This window comes from Crocodylus porosus, unplaced genomic scaffold, assembly GCF_001723895.1.
Source record: "Crocodylus porosus isolate Cpor-Errol unplaced genomic scaffold, CroPor_comp1, whole genome shotgun sequence".
Lineage (NCBI taxonomy): Eukaryota > Metazoa > Chordata > Crocodylia > Crocodylidae > Crocodylus > Crocodylus porosus.
The window spans coordinates 193,600,763-193,619,498 of NW_017728906.1; the positions used below are offsets into that span (position 1 = coordinate 193,600,763).

The 18,736-nt window shown below is 41.9% G+C and overlaps 1 long non-coding RNA gene across 1 annotated transcript in view; it reads left to right on the forward strand.

Annotated features, from left to right (window-relative positions):
* Positions 1-7,981, forward strand: part of LOC109306392 — a 14,681-nt gene extending 6,700 nt beyond the window's left edge. The window contains exons 2-3 of the long non-coding RNA XR_002099975.1: positions 5,421-5,429; positions 7,971-7,981. This is a non-coding gene — a long non-coding RNA (uncharacterized LOC109306392). The remainder of the gene's footprint in view (positions 1-5,420; positions 5,430-7,970) is intronic.
* The last annotated feature ends 10,755 nt before the right edge of the window (positions 7,982-18,736 follow it).

An 18,736-nucleotide genomic window follows, 5' to 3' on the forward strand; every position in this document is an offset into this window, starting at 1 on the left:
CAAGAGTAAATTGGATGCTTATCTTGCTGGGATCCTATGACCCCAGCTGACTTCCTGCCCTTTGGGTGTGGGGCTGGACTCGATGATCTTCCAAGGTCCCTTCCAGCCCTAATGTCTATGAAATGTATGAAATCTATAAAATCACAGGGTTTAATCCTAATTAACTTAAATAGTTTTGTAAAATTTAAACTTGTTTATTTTGGAGTGTCACGTCAGTGTTTGCATACACTGGGCTTTCGAATTAATTAAGCCTGGTATGGAATTCCTTGTAAATTCCAGAAGGGGGAGCCAAATATCAATCTACCTTGGTGCTGTCTTCCCTACTGAATTACATCGGGGGCACATGTTCACTAGTAAACCAGTAAGTAATACACCAGTAATCCCTTCCCTCCACAGTTCTGTCTCCCCACCCTGGGAGCCTCACACTAACCACCCCCTGCTCCTGCCAAGCTGTGGTCACCCCAAAACCCTGGCAGTTGCAGCCCCCTAGGCTCTGTCTAGTATCCAGCAAGCAGTCCATGGCAGGGACCCCCATTCCAAGCCATGTGTATCATCCCTCCCATGCCCTCATACAGTGTGAGCTCTCATGTTAGAAAATAATGTGTGTGTGTGTGTGTGTGTGTGTATACATATGTGTGTGTATATATATATGATTTTTAAAAAACTATATCCTGTCAGAAATATAAATTTCTATGGGATGAGAAGAGTGGGTGGCATGCTCCTCTCAAGAGGTCCCAAGTAGTGGGCCGTGCTCCCTGCTACATAGGAAAGTGAAAACCTCCACAGTTCATACCAATCTGACCATGGGGAAGAATTCCTTCCTGACCCCAAATGGAGTACAATATATGGTGATCGGTCTGACCCTGAGTGTAGGGGCAAGTCCCTCTACCCAGGAACTGTCTGGCTTTTTTCCCAGCAGGAGCATTGGCACACCCTGGTCAAAGTTCCTAACCTTGGTTGTAGCTAACATCTAATGCCTCTGGGAAGGCTTAAAAACACCCTGATCCATGTAGCAGATAAGGGGGAGAGAGCAAGGGCAACCGGAAAAGCCAAGAATCATGGGAAATGCCTATAGTAGAACACAGGCATATCTATGTCTAGATCATCCCTGACCAGTGGGTGTCCAACCTCTTCTTGAACACCTCCAGTGATGGAGAAGCCTTATTCCACTGTGAATGGGACATAACTGGGCCCCATGCAGATCTCTGAGGACTTGAGAAACAGACATAGTGTCATGCTTCTCCCCTACATCTCAAATAGTCCAGGGCCAGTCCTGCTATCCCATCTTGAACACAGAATTCCATTCCCAAATTGGACATAACCAAGTTTCATCCCAGCCATTTCAGAGATTTGGGGTCACTTTGATGAAAATCAGGGCATCTTCAAGAACTTCAATAAAGGAAATGCTTCATGACAACCTCTGACCTATTCCTAGCTCTTTCCCTGTTATTAGTATTCACTGAAGTTCATCTCCTGTCTCTAACAAGGTCAGTGCTTTATTACCCTTCTCTGACATATGTAAGGTCCCATGACAGCTCACATAGGCCAAGTGTCATTACCATCTTTAATATACCTAAAGCCCTGATTAAGACACAGGTTGTCATAGACTTTTGGCAGTAAGTCTGACACAGACAAAGCCTCATCCTTAGAACTCAAACAGTCAAACTCTAGGGCCTTCTCCATCCCAATCATTATTATTAATAATACCTAGCTAATACATAGCACTTTTCATCAGTATTAAGGAAGAAAGTATCATTATCTCCATTTTCTCTTGAGGTCATTATAGCTTTGTATTATAGGCTGAGCTCCATTATGTTCGTTATAACTTAGCCTTATAAGAAAATTGAAGAGGGAAATAACATATAATTGGAATTAAAAATGTTTTGGTCACTTTTAACAGTTGAATATGATATTACACTAACCCAGATAACTAATAGGAGATTGTAAGCTAGCTGCTTTGTAACTGTAATGGGGCCCCTATCCCATTATTGAAAGTTAGAGGGAACCAAGAATTAGCTGGATAGCTCCAGCATCCTGAACAAACTAATAATGGCAGTGGGACCTTGAATAAAATGTCCACCTACCCCAGGTGTGGCCAGCACAGTGCGGCTTCCATCACAGGATTGACAGACCTGGGACAGAAGTGGTGGGTTGGGTGACCCAGAGAGAGACCAGAACCTGAAGCAAGGAGGGGGATCTGGTTCTGCAGGCTGCAGGAAGCAGAGCTCGTGGGAGGATCAGGGCCTGACTGGATGAGGGGGAAAGACATCAGGCTGTAGGGAAGCTACAGGAAACCCCTGCACTACTGGGTAGGCAAAGATAGGCATTTTGAGGCCTTGCATGGTAGTTTTCCCATGGTGTGGTGTTAACCCAGGATGGGGACCTTTTAGTTTAAGAGCAGATGCTTATATTCTGTTTTTTTGCACTTAAATATTGGAGGAACAGATTGTGGCTGTAAGGGTGGAAGAGGCCACTGAGAAGGATGTCAAAGGCACTCCAAGTCCTAGACTCTTTGAAAGATCTAGCACTGCTGTTAGCAGAAGGACTGTGATGTCAGACAGCAAAGACTGGGGGCACAAGCCCAAAGCCCACAAGGGTGAGAGCAGGGGCTGAGGAGCCCACAGCCCATGAGGGCAGGATTGGAGCCTATGGTCCTGAGACAGTGGACCTCAGGTGTAGGGGCCCAGTGAGAGTAAAGTGGGTCAAGGACAGGGGCCTTATCCCAGACAAAGGCCTAACCTTCAATACCCCTTCCCTCCAGAAGCATCTGCCTTTCCAATCATAACATCAAGGCATGGGGGTGAGAAAACAGGGTGGGACCCTGAGAGGCCAGAGGGGGCAAGCAAGGTGGGATTTAGCTGGCTGCCAAGGAATGACTTTCCTGCCCCAGAGCTGGACCCACTACAGTAATAATCAATTACCATGCAAACAATTCAATCTATAGATATAAGACTTTGAAATCATAAGATCTGTGGAAAACAATATCTATTAATGCTGGGTAGTTTGCAATATAATGACGATAATTTTATTAATGCCATGTAGGGGATGTGTACATATTCTCAAATTCTTCATTATTAATAATCTTACATGTATTTTGAATAATAGATCAGAGTAAATTCTGTAAATTTTTTCCAGTTTTCAGTTCAGTATTTCAGTTCTGAACAAATGTTGCGGTCAGCTGCTGACAAAAATTGTGATAATTAGCTCTTCTTTTCTCTTTAGTTTGGGATCATATGCCCTGGCTTTGAATACCCATGCATCTTTGTAAATAAGGGTATTTTTTGTGTAAAACAGTATTCATTATTTCCTACTTATAATTATGATGGTTAAAAATGTTAAGTCATCCAATCATGGAGCAGAGAAAACCCCACATTTTAGGATGCGAGGCGCATCTACACATTCATTAATGCACCATAGTTACAGCGCATTAAATTTAGTACTTGTATAATAAAGCACTAAATTAATGCACAGTAACCAATGTTACTGGATGAGGTACTAATGTTACTGTGCAGTAGCACCACTGTATGCCTTTATAGTGATGCTACTGTGCGGTAGCCTAATAATACTGTGCAGTAGCATATTAGCAATGTTTATGCTGGGATGTGCTACTGAACACTATTATTAGGCTACTATGCAGTTAGCGTCCGCAAGGTTCAAACTCTGCATCTATTTGGGCTTAATTGGAATGAGAGTGGTGCTCAGAACTTGTGTTGCATAGACATGAGTTTCACACATGACAAATTTAAGAACAAGGCAAAGAACTACTTATGAACATCAGATAAAACTTGTTCACATAAATTGTGTCAAGTTGTTACTAATGAATGAATTCACCACCCCCACCCAAACTTGGTCTAGAAAACAGCCAAAAGAAAACAAGGTTAAATTCATCCAATTAATTATTTACAATGACTAATTTGAGTAGCCTCGTTGAACAGTTGTCTCTCATAAGGAAATGACAATAAAGGCTTTTGATTAGAGAGAGGACCACAAATATATTGTTTATGCACAGCATCTTTAGAAAAATGGCTGTATTCTACAGAGTTTTAAGACTTTAGAATTAGTGCAAGAGTTAAATCACATGGTCTGCCTTAAAAATCTCATCCTTCATCCGACAAAAATATTTCTAGCTTGCTTTGGATCGTTGGTGTAGAATAATGTACTATTTTTTCTATATCAAAGCTTAGGCTTTTGCCCAATACTGGAGTATAAAAGAATCTTAATTTTCTTTTCTTTCTTTTTTTTTTTGGTGGGGGGAGGTCATGCCAGTACTCCAGATATCCCTTTTTGAAGCAGAGCTCTGACTGTGTGTCCCTTCTTCTGTCTGATATCAGCATTATTAGGAACATGTCTATTTGGTATTAGACTAACTAAAAGTGTAGCAATCCACTCTGAACCAAAATGATGCACTTTTGCCAGGCACACAGTGGGCACGTCTACATGTGCCACTTAGGCACTGTTGTTCCTGTGCTGTTATTTTGTACTTCCTTATGGAAGTACTAAATTATGGTGCAGCAACAGCGTGTGCCATGCACGCATGGTTATTTTTGGCCTCTATGTCACCATCACGCACTATAATGAGGGAATGCTTGCTATGGTGACATAGCTGCAGAGTCACGGTTTGTGACCACCGATGCTACGTGACCATACCACGTTGCTACGGCAATGTAGCATCACATGTATATGCACCCACTGAGATGTCATTCCCTCTGAGATCACCAAATTGGATTCTACTCATGTAGTTGGGCACTGAAAACCTAAACTTGACAAAACAGGAAAGAGTTAACAATGCAAAATGGGTCAGCCTTGTGATTGTTATCAAAATATGTTTTATTCCTTAAAGTTTCCATACTGGAGTGCTGCGTCTGTCTTTTTTTTCATGTTTCCTAATGATTATTATGGTTGCAGATGCACTCACCACAGCATTTAGTTTGGGAACAGAGCACCTCTTTTCACAGTGTACAGTCAGGGGAAAAGTGCTAATAGTTAAAAAATGTTAGGCCTTGTGGAAACCATCAACTGCATTGTACTGGGCTTCATTCTACTGGGCTGAACTAATTACTTTTTGATCATTCTTGCTCCTACTGCTCAAGTCCTCTTTTACTGAATTTCAGGGCAAGCAGACTGAAAGTGAATGAAGCAATTGAATTCTGTTTCCAGGGCATGAAATACTAAAAGTAACATGAAAAGAGTCAGGTTTCCAGTTTCCTTGGATGGCATTTTGTAAAGGTCCTTGTTCAGCAAACCTCACTGTATGACCATGCTTAAGTTTGATTGAAGTCATTTCAAGGACTGACTAAAAACTGAGTTAGGACACTGTATTTTAGCCCACTGATATTAAGCTAAGGGAAACAGGTATCAGAAACAGGTGATACATGCAATAAAGCAAATAAGAAACCTAGCATTAGGAATGTGGAAGTTAGGTGATCTAAGTTTTAAATGCCAGATTCACCTTTATGCTCTGGCTCTTGTGATGCACAGCACACACAGCTTCAGCTCAGCCATCTGGTTTGGGGGATTTATGGCTATTTTGTTTCACTGGAATGGCACAATGCACCCTGATTCAGCCTGCACAATCGTCCATCTCCAAGCGTAAGGAGTCTGTGCGCACAAAAATTTAGATGTGTAGAAGCATTTAATGACAGGTGGTTATTGAAATAAGCCCCAATTTGACCCTAGAACTAGGTTTGTGTGGCCAAAACCTCCATGTCTGCCCAGACCCTTATTCACACCAATGGTTCAGAAGCTACAGGAAAGGAAGAATAGCCTTATAGGGAAGGTGCTGGACTAGGATTGATATCTGGGGTCAGTAGCTGGCTTTTAGGCTGACATTTTGGAATGGGAATACTGAGAAATCTGACCTAGAAACACTGAATGAGCTTCTAGAAACAATGACATAATTAACTGTTTCCTTGATAAAGTGTTAGCATCTCTTGATTGGTTTGATAACTAAAGACCAGGCCTCTTTACCAAGGCTCGCTGTCTCTCTTCAGAAGTATAAATCGCTTTAGAGCATAAAGGGTTATTAGCTCAATAAACAAGTGTAGCATAAAGTACACGTATCCAGAGTCCTGATGAGGGAACACCCTAAGATCCACAATTTAAACAAAGTTATAGAGCAACTTCCAGACATTTTTATTGTAGCATATAGCACTCTGAGGAAATCCAGCCCCATGTGCCTTTGCACTAGAAATATAACTATGATTTGAATGTGATTTGCCTAGGAGTTTAAACAAATATACATTTTATGCCTAGGAGTTTAAACAAATATACAAAGAAAAAAGCCAGTGTAGAATCCCAAATTATAGCTTAAACCTAATTAAAACTTGCACATTTAAAAATATATCAGTTTAAAACTCTAACTCTCCAGCTTGTCAGTCATTTTGAAATGACAAGAGCCCCAACACTGATTTCTACCTCTGCAATATTGTGTTACACACTTTGCTCAGGAATAGCAGATACATTAACCTTTGCCTGTACTAGTGCTTTGTTGACTCAGAGAAACGAGGCCAAATGCATTTGTACTCACAGCAGGATATCTCTGCAAAGGCTGACAAGAAGTTGCTTAAACCTCTGAGCCTCTGACACCTACCATACTTCATTGCTGTGCTAACCAATAGTTCACCTTGCCTCATGGTGTTTATTCCTTTTAATCTACCATCTAGATAGTCATCTTCTTCTACTTTCTGTTCTTTCAAAATGTTTCTGTTCAGATATTTTTAGACTGCTGATGTTTTTCCCCCATATGTTGCCTGACTGCTACTGTTGGCCTCAGATGCTCTGTCCTACAGATTTCTGCTCTCTGAAGATGCAAAAGCTTGCCAAAAAAATTATATTGTTCCTCTTTTTTAACCCCAGAGCACCAGGTGACAACCCCATGGTATCAACCTTTTTCACAGCAAGGTTCATGAAAAACTCAGGAACACCTACAGTCCTATTATGCCTGAAATCTGTCAACAGAATAAGCTTCCCAAAGGGTCACAGGTTTCTCTTTGTCATTTGTGGCTAACCTTGCAGGATTTTGGCATTCCTACTGATATAACCCGTAGGTTGTTTTTTCTATGAAGTCTTTTATTCATTGTCCAATTGCTTTGTTCTTGGTACTGTGCAAAAGTCTACATGTAAATGCAGAATCATAAACTCACATAACAACTAACATATTGCTAATGAACCCTGATGCTAAACTGGAAAGCAAATTCCAGCAACTTCCAGCAAGCCACGGATATGACCTGAAGAGATCTTAAAGAGGTTAGAAATATAGTCAGAAAATAATAATAAAATTACATTTTTGGGGGATAAAATGCCAAGATGTGTATGGGTAAAGGCAATTAGGTACATAGGGTGGACTAAAAATTGGAAAACATCACTGCCAAAAGAAACCAATATGGTGGTAGAAGACAGCAAATTAGAAATTTGTTTGCAACATAATATGGGTTTAAAAAAAAATCAAGGTGATTTTGGGTGCAAACACTTCATTTAAAAGCAGAGATATAACTCCTCTTCTAAATGGGCTAATCAAGTACCCATTGAAGTTAAATGAGATTCTTTCTGTCAGCTTCAGTGGACTGTGGATTTGGTGCATTTAGGTGCACCTGGAATATTGTACTCCATTTCTGAACACCTCATTACCAGAAAAATGTAGATTAATTAGGATAAGTTCAAAGAAGAGCAATCACAGTGATTAAGGGGCTGGAATGTATGATTTAAGAGGAAAGATTAAAGCCACTGCACTACTGCTATTAACATCGTTACAATTACCAATTAGGAAGAAATGAATGTTACCGTTGTGTTAGTGGTATTTAAGCAAAGGGAGCACTGCAGTAATGCTAATTAGGCAAATGGCAAAATTGTGAGTATTTTAATGGTGAGCAATATTAAAGGAGGACATGGTGACCATTTATAAATATTTTCAGGTTTAATTATTTAGCATTTGAAGTTTAGTTATTTAGCATAATGTGGGGTACAATAAGAAGCAAGGAGAAGAATGTAAGAGGGTGAGGTGAGAATCGCTGTCAGGGAATAAAAATCTACCTGACAGGGTGATCTATTTGATCTCATAACCATCCTCTGAGAGAATGATAGGCAGACATTGCTTTGAACACTAAGTATTGGACCAGACAAAGGAACAGAAAAATGTATGATTGGAGCAAGCCTATCATTGGCAGTAAGATGGATTTTGATCGCCTAACATTCATTTCCACTTACAATATTTCATGATTCTGTGGTTCTGTGATTAGAGTGAGACTATGGGATGAGAGAACGGGGTTTCTATATGCACCGCACAGATTACTAAACCATGCCAAATACTATGCAATCTGACACCAAGTGCAAACTGTACATCTTAAAATGGGTAATTATTCTGTATCTGTTCTGTCAGAATGGTGGCAAGGGAAGTTGATGACTGTAACTTCAGACAATTTAATGCAACCTAGGTGATAAAGCCTATAGGGCCATGTCCAGACATTGCATCTGCAGTCCCACATACTGCACATTCAGGTGTTCTCCACGCTGAGAGAGAACACCGCGAGGATTTTTTTGACCCCAGGATATCCCGAGGTTGAAAAAGTGTGCAAAACAAAAGCGGGGTGGTGCATGTGGGGAAGCATGTGCCACCCAAAACTGGAGGCTGGTCAGCAGACCCACAATTCAGCTGCCAGCCAGGCTCTGAGTGGCAGGATCACTACTGCTGTAGCCCCAGGAAGCCCAGGTAAAGCTGCTGGGGCCAGCACAGTTGCTGAGATCCCCTCTTGCCTGCCCTGACCAGGATGCGGTTGGATCCCTAGCTGCTGCTCAGGGCACAGTCTGCTGGCTACTACCTGTGGGATGCCTGCTTTGTACCTCTGCTGCTTTCCCCACAGCTGGGACAGTGTTCTGGGTGCTGTCATGGGTGCAAATGGTTTCAGCCACCTCTGGTCCATCCACTGCTGTTCCCTATTGCCATTGTCTGCTGTGCATTTCTGTCCTGTTGCCCAAAGGCCCCAAGCCAAATGGGAATGCACGTCCAGCTTGTGAGGTGCCAAAGCAGTGATGTGGGCTCTGCGAACCCATGCTGCAGGCAGGTAAGATGGGTGGCAAGCTGTTCCAGTTGGCACTAAAGCAAGTGAATCCCAGCCATTCTGTGTCTCCACTGCTGCTCTCCCCTGTGCAGGCAGAAGTCGAAGGTTGGTTATTTTAGTGTGAACCTTTACCTGCACAAGGTGTAGACAGAAGTCACATTTGTCACATTATCAGCCCCTTGAAAGCACTCTAAAGCCATGTCCAAACACAGGAGCTCTGCTGCAGAGAGAAGCTCTGCTTCAAATTGACCATCATGAAGGTGCTCCAAAGTGGAGCACCTTCATTAACTTGTGTCTGCTCCAGGGGCTGGGTTGCTGGAGCACAGCCCAGCTTCCAGTGCTGTCTCAGGATGGGAAAGGGAGAAGGCAAGGGAGGGAAGTCTGTTTTGGGGTTTGGCCAGCCACGTTGGGAGGAGGGGGAGGGTGGATTGGAGCCTCTTGAGGTGGTGGTCTCCAATCTACCCACCCCCCCACTCCAGCACAGGGTGGAGAAACCCCAGAATGGACCTTCCTCTCCTGTCTTCTCTCCCTCCCACCCTGAGACAGCATCGAGGGGTCGGGGGGGAGCGGGGGCAGGGCTAGGGGAAGAGGCTGCAGAGGTGCAGCCTCTCTCCCTGGGTTGGTTCCAAATTGTAGCTTGTTTTCCCACCCTCCCAACCCAACAGCTAATATCTGTTGTATTGGGAGCATTGGTCTAACTCGTGGTGCTTTCTGTGAGGTACCATGAGTTAGACGGAGAAGCTGCATTTCTGTCTGCACCTACAGCATGTGTTCTCTCATAGTGTGGTGAACAAATGCCCACTAGAATGAATGGGTATTGAGGGTGTTAATCCCTTTTAGGGGACCAGGCCACTCTGCATAGATGCTTGACAACCACAGAATTCATATGGAAGGAATATATATTATTTATCTATACTGAGAATCTTATAGAATCAAACCATTTGCTGCTTTCCAGTTTTCCATATAGTTTAATTCACTGAAACTACAGAGCTATGAAAATAAATTGCCTCCAAACACTGCCTTGCAACAAAATTATGGGCCTGATTCAGATTCTAAGGAACTCTGCGATATATGTAAAGACTGTAAAATCCAGCTGAGTATTTCCAGTAATAACTGAAGCTAGACTTTCAAGAGACTTTCTCTCCTATTGGTGACACAAAATAAAGGTCAGGTTTTCAGAGAGCCCAATGTACAGAGAATCTCCTGAAAGTGCGGTCAAGTCTTGAGCTCTTGAAATGGATGAGTATTTTCCTTAGTAATATTACCCACAACTATATTTTTCTTAAAATACTAAAAATATTCGTTAATAATTAACTGGAATGAATAGAAGTGTCCCTCAGGACTGTGAGACTTTCAGCACTGCAGAATGAGCCGGAGCTTCCACCTTTAGGTTTAAAGCAAAGCTGCTCAGGTTGACAAATCTATCAGGGCTGTCACCTACAATTCTGTGTTTCACCCCTGTTAGCTATTCTCAAAGGCGCACCGTACATAAGTGAAATGTATAGCATGCCGTTCCGCGTTTGATATATTGCTTTAGTCAGTTGATTGTGCCAGCCATGATGTTAAATTCTTAATACTAGTCAAATTTATTTACTGAATAATCCTTTTCCCCTTTTACTTTCCTTTTTATCAGCAGTTTGGAGCCTTGAGGGCTTCCAGAGAGGACTGTTGATGACCACTGTGCTGTCTGTACAGCTGGGATAATTCGTTGTTAACGGTGACATTTTCAAGTCTGTGTTGAGAGCTGTTTGGGAAGAAAACACTGTGCTGATTCTTGAGGGACCGCAGAGTGGGGATAAGAAAAAGGACATGAAAAAAAAGTTATAATATGGCTTTTATGGAAGGAGATGAAAGGTTTGTTTTGTTCTCTCTTTTTTTGCCTACATCAAAAATGCTGTTTACTTTTCAGAAGGAACTACAACACCGACTTTAAAAATTGACTGCTTTTGCTTTCTCCCAGCTTTCAGCATAATATTATTGACAGGTGGAACAGGGACAAACAGATACAGGAAACATCAGGTACCTCTTTCTTTGTGAGAGGTAAAGGGGGGCATGGCTCAGAAGGTGGAACAGCATGTTCTGATAGGGCCACATCCCACTGGTTACCTTTCCCATTTTTCCTTTTTTTCTTCAGCTTTTCATTTGTGTGTTTGCAAAACAAACACCCACAGTAGTTTTTGGTATCACTGTGCCCTTTGCTGCTCCTTTAACATGTATGAAGTTTTCTTTGTAGAGTTTTATTTCAATTTCTATTCCATATTTGTATTTTATATTAGAAATAGGAAGACTCACTTTCCCTTCTTTGTGTTATACTACCTGCTTGGTTTTCACAAGATCTTTGGATGGACTAGGTAGGTAACATCACAGGAGGCTGAAATCGGAATTGCAGTTTCCCTAGTCCCCAGCTGGGAGAGCTAACGCACTGGGTGGAGCTTGGGGTGATGTAGGGTATAGCAATGGGGCGCGATCCCATCTATTCTTACAGTTGCCGGAGTTACAGACGATCCAGAGCTCCGGTTCCACCATTTTTAGATGCCACCAGACAACTTCTTCAAGGAGTTTGCACACTATCAGTATTTGCTGTAAATAAGTGTAGCTCCAAACAAAGAGCATTCAGACAAGAACTGTATTAATTCAGAGCTTTACACAAATGATGGTCCATTTATTATAGGCGAACCATGACGTAACTACAGGTAGATTAAGTATCCTGTTAATGTTTTTAAGAACACTCACTGCATCAACTAACAATGAAGCAAATCAGGACGTGAATGCCTTACCGTAAAATACTATGCAATGAGAAGATTAGTAGAGGCCTGGATCCATATCGGCAAACTAGGCATCTAAAGGAATGAGGCACCTAAATACTCTAAAGCTATCTGAAATAACCCTGCCCCAGCAACCACAAAACCCCATATGCACTGGTCTACATTTTGAACTTCAAAGATTCCTAGGTGCCTAAACATGGGCATGTGTATATGTTTCTTTGTGTCATCCTCCTGGGGCCAGATACTTCATTTTTAGAAAGTGCAATATCTATGTTTGAAGTACTTAAGGGGCCAGTCTGGATTGTGTAATACACGTGCCAAAGAATTTCTCCCCAAATCCACATGAAAGTGTAGCTTTAAGAAAAATAGCCAACATCACCTTAAGAATTTCAAGCGATAGCCAGTGGTTTCTTTCCTTCCTTTTTTTGTGTCTTTGTGACAAGGTATTTAACAGATTTGTTGGAATCTGAAAGAGCTACACCGTGAGCACTTCTGTTATGGCCTATAGCCAGAGGTAACTCCACTGAAATCACCTGCACTTAGAGACACATTGGGCTGATAGGACCCCTTCACTTCTGGGGACTCCAGTAGAAGACTAGCCACTTGCTACAAGCCTGAACTATCAGAGAATGCTAACTTTATAATTAAACGTTAATCCAGTTGTTGCTATTCAGTCTCAAAATCCCTCTATGTTATTGTCACTGGTCTACATGCTTTAAAGAACTGGCTGATAGCTAGTTTGCTGCCTGAGCTACACCCAATTTCTTCAGGTGAACACCCACCAGAAGGTCCTGATTGGCTGTGATCAGTAAAGATCCCATAACATTTTGATTTTATTTAATGACTAATTAATTTATTTTTCAAGAATAAGCATTGTAAGCCCAGGGTTTATAGCAAATGTCCAACTTTGATAGCTATTGTCTTCCCACTAAATTTTTCTCACGTTATTTCCGGTAGCATCAGAGAATCCTTCCACATTATTTTAGCATACACTATTGTGCAGGATTACTGTACAGTCTTTAGTTGCCTTAAATCTATCTATCTTATTATGGGTAAATGCAAAGCTGTCTATCAAGCACTATTCACACACACTAAATTCACTTTTTAATAAAACGATTTAAAAATAAAAGAGTTTTAGAAAGGTGGGGGTGGCAATCCCTATTGAATGAGAAAACAATTAACTTTATCTAATTGGCTTCAGATATTCTCATGCAAAGGACTGACTTGATTAACTCTGATGGAACTCAGCTGCCTCTGGAGTTGGAGCTGTATAGTAACACAATCCAAGCAATCCCAAGAACCAGTGTGGCCCTACATGAGCACTCATATTTCCCGTTGACTTTAATAGAAACTGTGTGTATTCAGCATCTCAACAAATCTGTCTTGAAATCAGTGCTGCTCAGAATTGCAATGGAGGAATTATGAGTCACTGAAGTACTCCCCAGTTTGCCAAGTCTGTTAGGATGAGAAAAGGCACTCAATGGGCTTATATAGAAACTGAAACCTCGTGGTTCTTGAGTTACTATTTGCTTAACATTTGCTGGCAGAAAGCAAATGAAGTTCTTTTGCATTAGTTGCATGTCAATACAGGATAAGATATGGATTCTCTATAAAATACAAACGGTATATTTTCTGGGTTATTCTGAAACCAGGTTTTGAATGCCAAAGACTTAGTTTGAACAATCTGATCTAGGGAAAATATTTTTCTTAATGAAGTGGTTATTCTTGGAAGGGGTCAGGACCAACCTTGGAGGGTGACACAACCTTGGACTTACACGCTCAATTAAATTTTGGCTATCCCTCTCTACACCAGCTTCCCCCCATAAGATCAGAATACATCATGGCCCCAAATCCAGGTCATTTCAGGAGTTCAGCATTTGACAAGGTTCCTGACAGCCTAAAGGGTCCTTTTACACGTGCTCCAGGGGTATGGTGGGGGGGAAGGGGGCGCGGCACTTTAATTAGAGTGGCTCTGAGAGCTGCTATAATTAAAGCACCACAGTGTCTCATGTATCAGTATCCCCGCACTTAAAAATGGCAGCAATCATGCTTGAACTAACGCTTGTTTGGGACACTGATACACAAGACATAGGAAGTTGCTGGAGTGCTGTAACTGCTATGCTTCAGCATAATTACAGCACATCAGAGCAGCCTCCATGCTTCTGTAGAGGCACCCAAAGGTCCTCCAGATGCAAAAATCCTTCCTTTCATTCATCTCCTTCCCTCAGAGTAAGAGCCCCAACCACCCAACTTCCTTAAAGAGTTTTAACTATTTAATTATTGAGAACTATTTCTCAATAATTCTCCTTCTCTGCAAAATCCCAGGCAAGCCCCATGTTATCTGCACTACTGCCCTAAGTGAAACCACTGATTCCTCTCATTGACTCTCCACTTCCTCATCACTTCAGCCACTTTCAAGAACCTCTTCTCCTTCCTTAACTATTGCAGATCCTTGATTCTCTCCCAGTATTCTCCTTATATTTCTACCTTTTTAATTTGTGCCTTTGCTGTGTGCTATCAGCCGAGTTCCAGCTCCGATGAAAATACACACTGCCTGCTCCATGGTTTCCCCACTGTGCATTGCATACTGGCATATGTGGCATTTGCATCTGACGGCACCAGTTCCCAGGAGATTCCTCCACAGTTTTTAGTTTCTATAGCATTTGTACCTACGTTTGTAAAGTGCCTAGCACAAGAGAATCCCAGAGCACCTAGGTACCATGATAATAACAAAGTCATCATCAGAGTATTACAGCTGTATCTATACACCTGTAGTAAGCTTTCCTTCACATAAAAGCCCCATTGAAATAATATTCAGGCCACTGGGTAACAACTGGACATGAAAACAAGATGATAAGACTAAGATATAACCAAATGTGGGCAAAAGGTCTATCCTTACCCTAGTAGGCCATGGCATTCAGCCAGCAGAATTAAGGCAAACCGATTTCTGCAGCACACGAGGGAGTAATGTGGCTAGTATCATATAATTAATGACCTCTAACCCCTCGGGAAAAAGGATAACTATTTCAAAGTAGCCATTAGGGACAAACCTATCTTGGCTTACAGGCTGCCCACAACCTCAAATAGTCCTTATGTGGCATCTCTTAAGCAACACACTAACTCCCATCTTCACCAAGGCACCTGACCTTGCAGTGGATCCAAGTGTCTGCTATGCCCTCACATCAATACAGACCATATCATCCCTGGTTCAAATAACAAGGAGTACAACATCCAACATTCATTCACCTAAACTTTTTCTAACAGCATGTATGCCATCACCTGCTTACAATGTCTGTCTGCTGCCTACATTGGACAGACAGGTTGATCTCTATACTGACGAACGAACAAACACCAATCTGACATCAGTTGCAGAAAGACACAAAAGCCTGTGGCAAAACACTTCAACCTCCCTGGACAATCCTGACCTCAGGACTACTGTTCTCAGGCAAAATTGTAAAAACTGGGTTGAATGGGAAATTACAGGACAAGAAATCATCCACAAACTGGACTGTGTTAAGTATGCTTTAAATAGGGACTATGGATTCTTATCTCATTACCTAGATTAATTTTTGTGACCTATTTCCTCATATGGGTTCTTCACTTACATGCTTCTCACAGCATTCCTCCTCCCTCCTCCTCCGACCTCTTGCTTTCTCACCTGTTGTTTTCTAATCACACATTCCACTTTATACTCTTTTCTATTTTGTCCTTTCACAGCATCTGATGGAGTGAAATTGAGTTCACAAAAGCTTGTGGTCTTTCTGTATATATCCTAGTTAGTCTATAAGGCTACACTGCCTTCTGACTGACTTCAGGCTAACGTGGCTAAGTACCTCTCTAATATCACTCCAGCCACTTTTAATTTCCCAGCTCAAATGATCAGCTACCCATTTACAGCTGGGTCAATGGGGGAAGGGAGAGGAGACTTAATCATAAGTACAGACCATCTTTTGGATCATTTCCTCACGAAATGACCGCAAAAATGTGACATTGAATATTTGCTGTGATATTGACACTCACTGCTAAGGACCTGCCCATTTGTAAGAAGCAAATTACAATGGAAGGACACGCGATTAGCTATATTAATTTACGCACAATATTATTTTGCCTCACGCATGTTAATTAATCGAAAAATACCAGTATAATTGGCTCAATCCACTTAGTGCAATCAAAATAGGCTTTAAAGGCTTTGATGCTAATCGCTGTAAACAAATGAAGGAATAGTTAAATCCCCCATTAATGCAAAGAAAACAGAATGTAAGGTTTTGTATCAGTTCATTGTAAACAAACAAAAAAAGAGAACAAATCCCCCTCCATGATATGGTTTATGTCTTATAACAAGCAAAACTAATTTAATGCTATTGTAAGGTTTAAATTATTCATGCCATCCTCAATAGGTCATTAAAAATCCTCTTCTAACCTCCAGCAGTGGAAAACACTGGTTTTTGTGGGGCAGAGTAGAGAAGTCAAGCATAATGGCAAAAAAAAAAATTAAGTATTGAAAACAAAGTGAATAAAACAGACCTGAGGAAGGTGCTTGACCCCTGTGGAGCAGGATGAGGGGAGGTGGGGAGGAGGGGAAGGCCATGTGACTTCCTAGAAGTGGTGAACTCTTGTAAATTTTAATGAGCTGGACAAAGATATCTTCTGTAGAGTCTGACCTCAGGGTCTGCAGCTCAAGTATTTACTCCTGCAATGGAGTATGTGCAGGTTTGTGGAGCATGGAGTTTGCTCAGCAGGTCTACAGAGGTAGTGTGTTGTCCTGAATAGAGGCTTACTTGCCACTTATACACACAAGATTGTACCCAATCATAGTCAGCTGAATCTTATGACTAGGGATCTTGGTTTTCTCTGATAAAAAAAAAAATCTCAATTTTTGGATTAAAAAAAGTAACCCAAAATCCACATTTTTCCATGATCAAAATGAAATACCACTCATATATAGATATATAGGTATCTATAGTGGTGTTTCATTTTGATCATGGAAAAATGTGGATTTTGGGTTACTTTTTTAGTCTGAAAATCGGGGATTTTGTTTTTTTATCAGAGAAAGCCTGGTTCCTTGCTTATGACCCTTTCAGCTGAAGATTATGGCTTCTGTTAGCCAAATAGTGGCCACATCTACATGAGACACTGGATGCGCAGTTATTACTGTGCAGTCATGTAGTACTTGTTTATACAAGTCAAGTCCCTTTGTCCAGGGAGGTTGAAGTGTATAAACAAGTACTAAATGACTGTGCAGTAAACCAAGTTACTGCACAGTCATTGAACCAGGTCAGAGCAGCCCTGGCTGGTAGGAGGCCTGGGGATCAGCCTGTCAGCCCAGCGCTACTCCAACTCAGCTCAATGTGCTGTGGAGAGGCTGGCTGGGGCATAAGGGTGCTCCAGCAGGGGGCTAGCCAGCAGGTATCCCTGCACTGAAGCACCCTTGTGCCCCAGCAAGCTAGGTCAGTGTCTACACATGCATTGCTGTGCACTAAAGAACTCCACAGTGGGATAGTACTTGCATTTATGAGTACTATCCTGTGGTGGATTTTATTAGTTTACTGCAGCCTAATAGAGTTGCATGTGTAGATGCTGAGACATTAACTGTGGAGCTAATTAGTCAACTCTGCAGTAAACATCTCATGTAGTCGTGTCCATTGTATGTAAAAAACCCAGGCTGTTCAGTAGCTTCTCTTTCATGAGATGGGGCGGGGCGGGAGGTAGGGGTCCATATGTTTAAACTCTCTTCAGAGGTGGTGCAGTCACTTATCCTGGAGGTTTTCAAGAAGAAACTGGACAGTCCCCTTGCTGGGGTCACCTAACCCCAGTTGTCTTCCTGCCTAGAGTTGGGGGGGGGGAGGCGGGGAGGGGTGGCTGGACCCAATGATCTGCAAGGTCCCTTCCAGCCCCTAACAATCTATGAATCTATGAATTTAGGGGAAATATATGTTTGCCAACTCTTCCATCAGCTCTTCATTGTTAGGTATCTTTTCTGTATGTTGCCATACAGGTTGTTGGGCTATTTGATCAGCTCTGGAAGGACTGCTACCTCCAGAAATGTAAAAGGGCAGCCTTATGCCACACACATGAGGCAGCCTGCTATGCTGCTGGTGTGTCCAGATGCCAGTGGCAGCTATTTTTGTGCTCCCTTCACCTCCAAAGGCTGAGGTTGGGGCTGCTGCCCTGTGCACTACCACTCCTCTCTAGTTATGCTTCTGGTGACTTACAACTTTGTACTCACCTCAAAGTTATTTACTTGTTTATCAGAAAACAAAATGAAACTATTCCCCTATACACCATGGGCTGCAATCCACAGTGGCCTATCTTTTTCCTCTTGCAGCTATTTTTCTTTTAAATCCACTGCTGGGTTACGTGCCAAGCAGGTAGACTTTAACACTTTCTTGCCTGTTTTACCCTGTCACAACCATAATGGAGTGCCTTATGTAGATCCACAAGGGGTGGTGGGGGGTGTGTGGTGGCCAGAACCAGCGGGATTAATAAGCAATAAATATGTGCTTCTTGGAGGCATTTGGTATTTTGCCTAACAGGTAATATTAGCTAATATAAAGCTTGCAAGTTCGTAACCCACAAATGTAATTTGTCTGTCATAGTTTAACGAAAATGATAAAACTAACTGTTCATATTCATTGTGGAACTGACTGGGCCCCAACAGCAAAGCTGTAGCTGCAGGATTAGCTGTCCTAACGGTTTTTGCTCAGAGTTCAGCCTTGATGATAAAAGCTGGATCCAACCACCTGGCACACCCAACACATTTCAGGAAAACATGTCCCAAGAAAGCATATTCAGAGAAACCTAAAAGGGTTGAGCTTAAGCTGAGTAATGTCAATTTCAAACCTAAAGGTGCTGCATTATAATTTTCTTATTGGATAAACCCGGGTCTAAGTAGTAATCTTTTATGATAATTTTTAACAC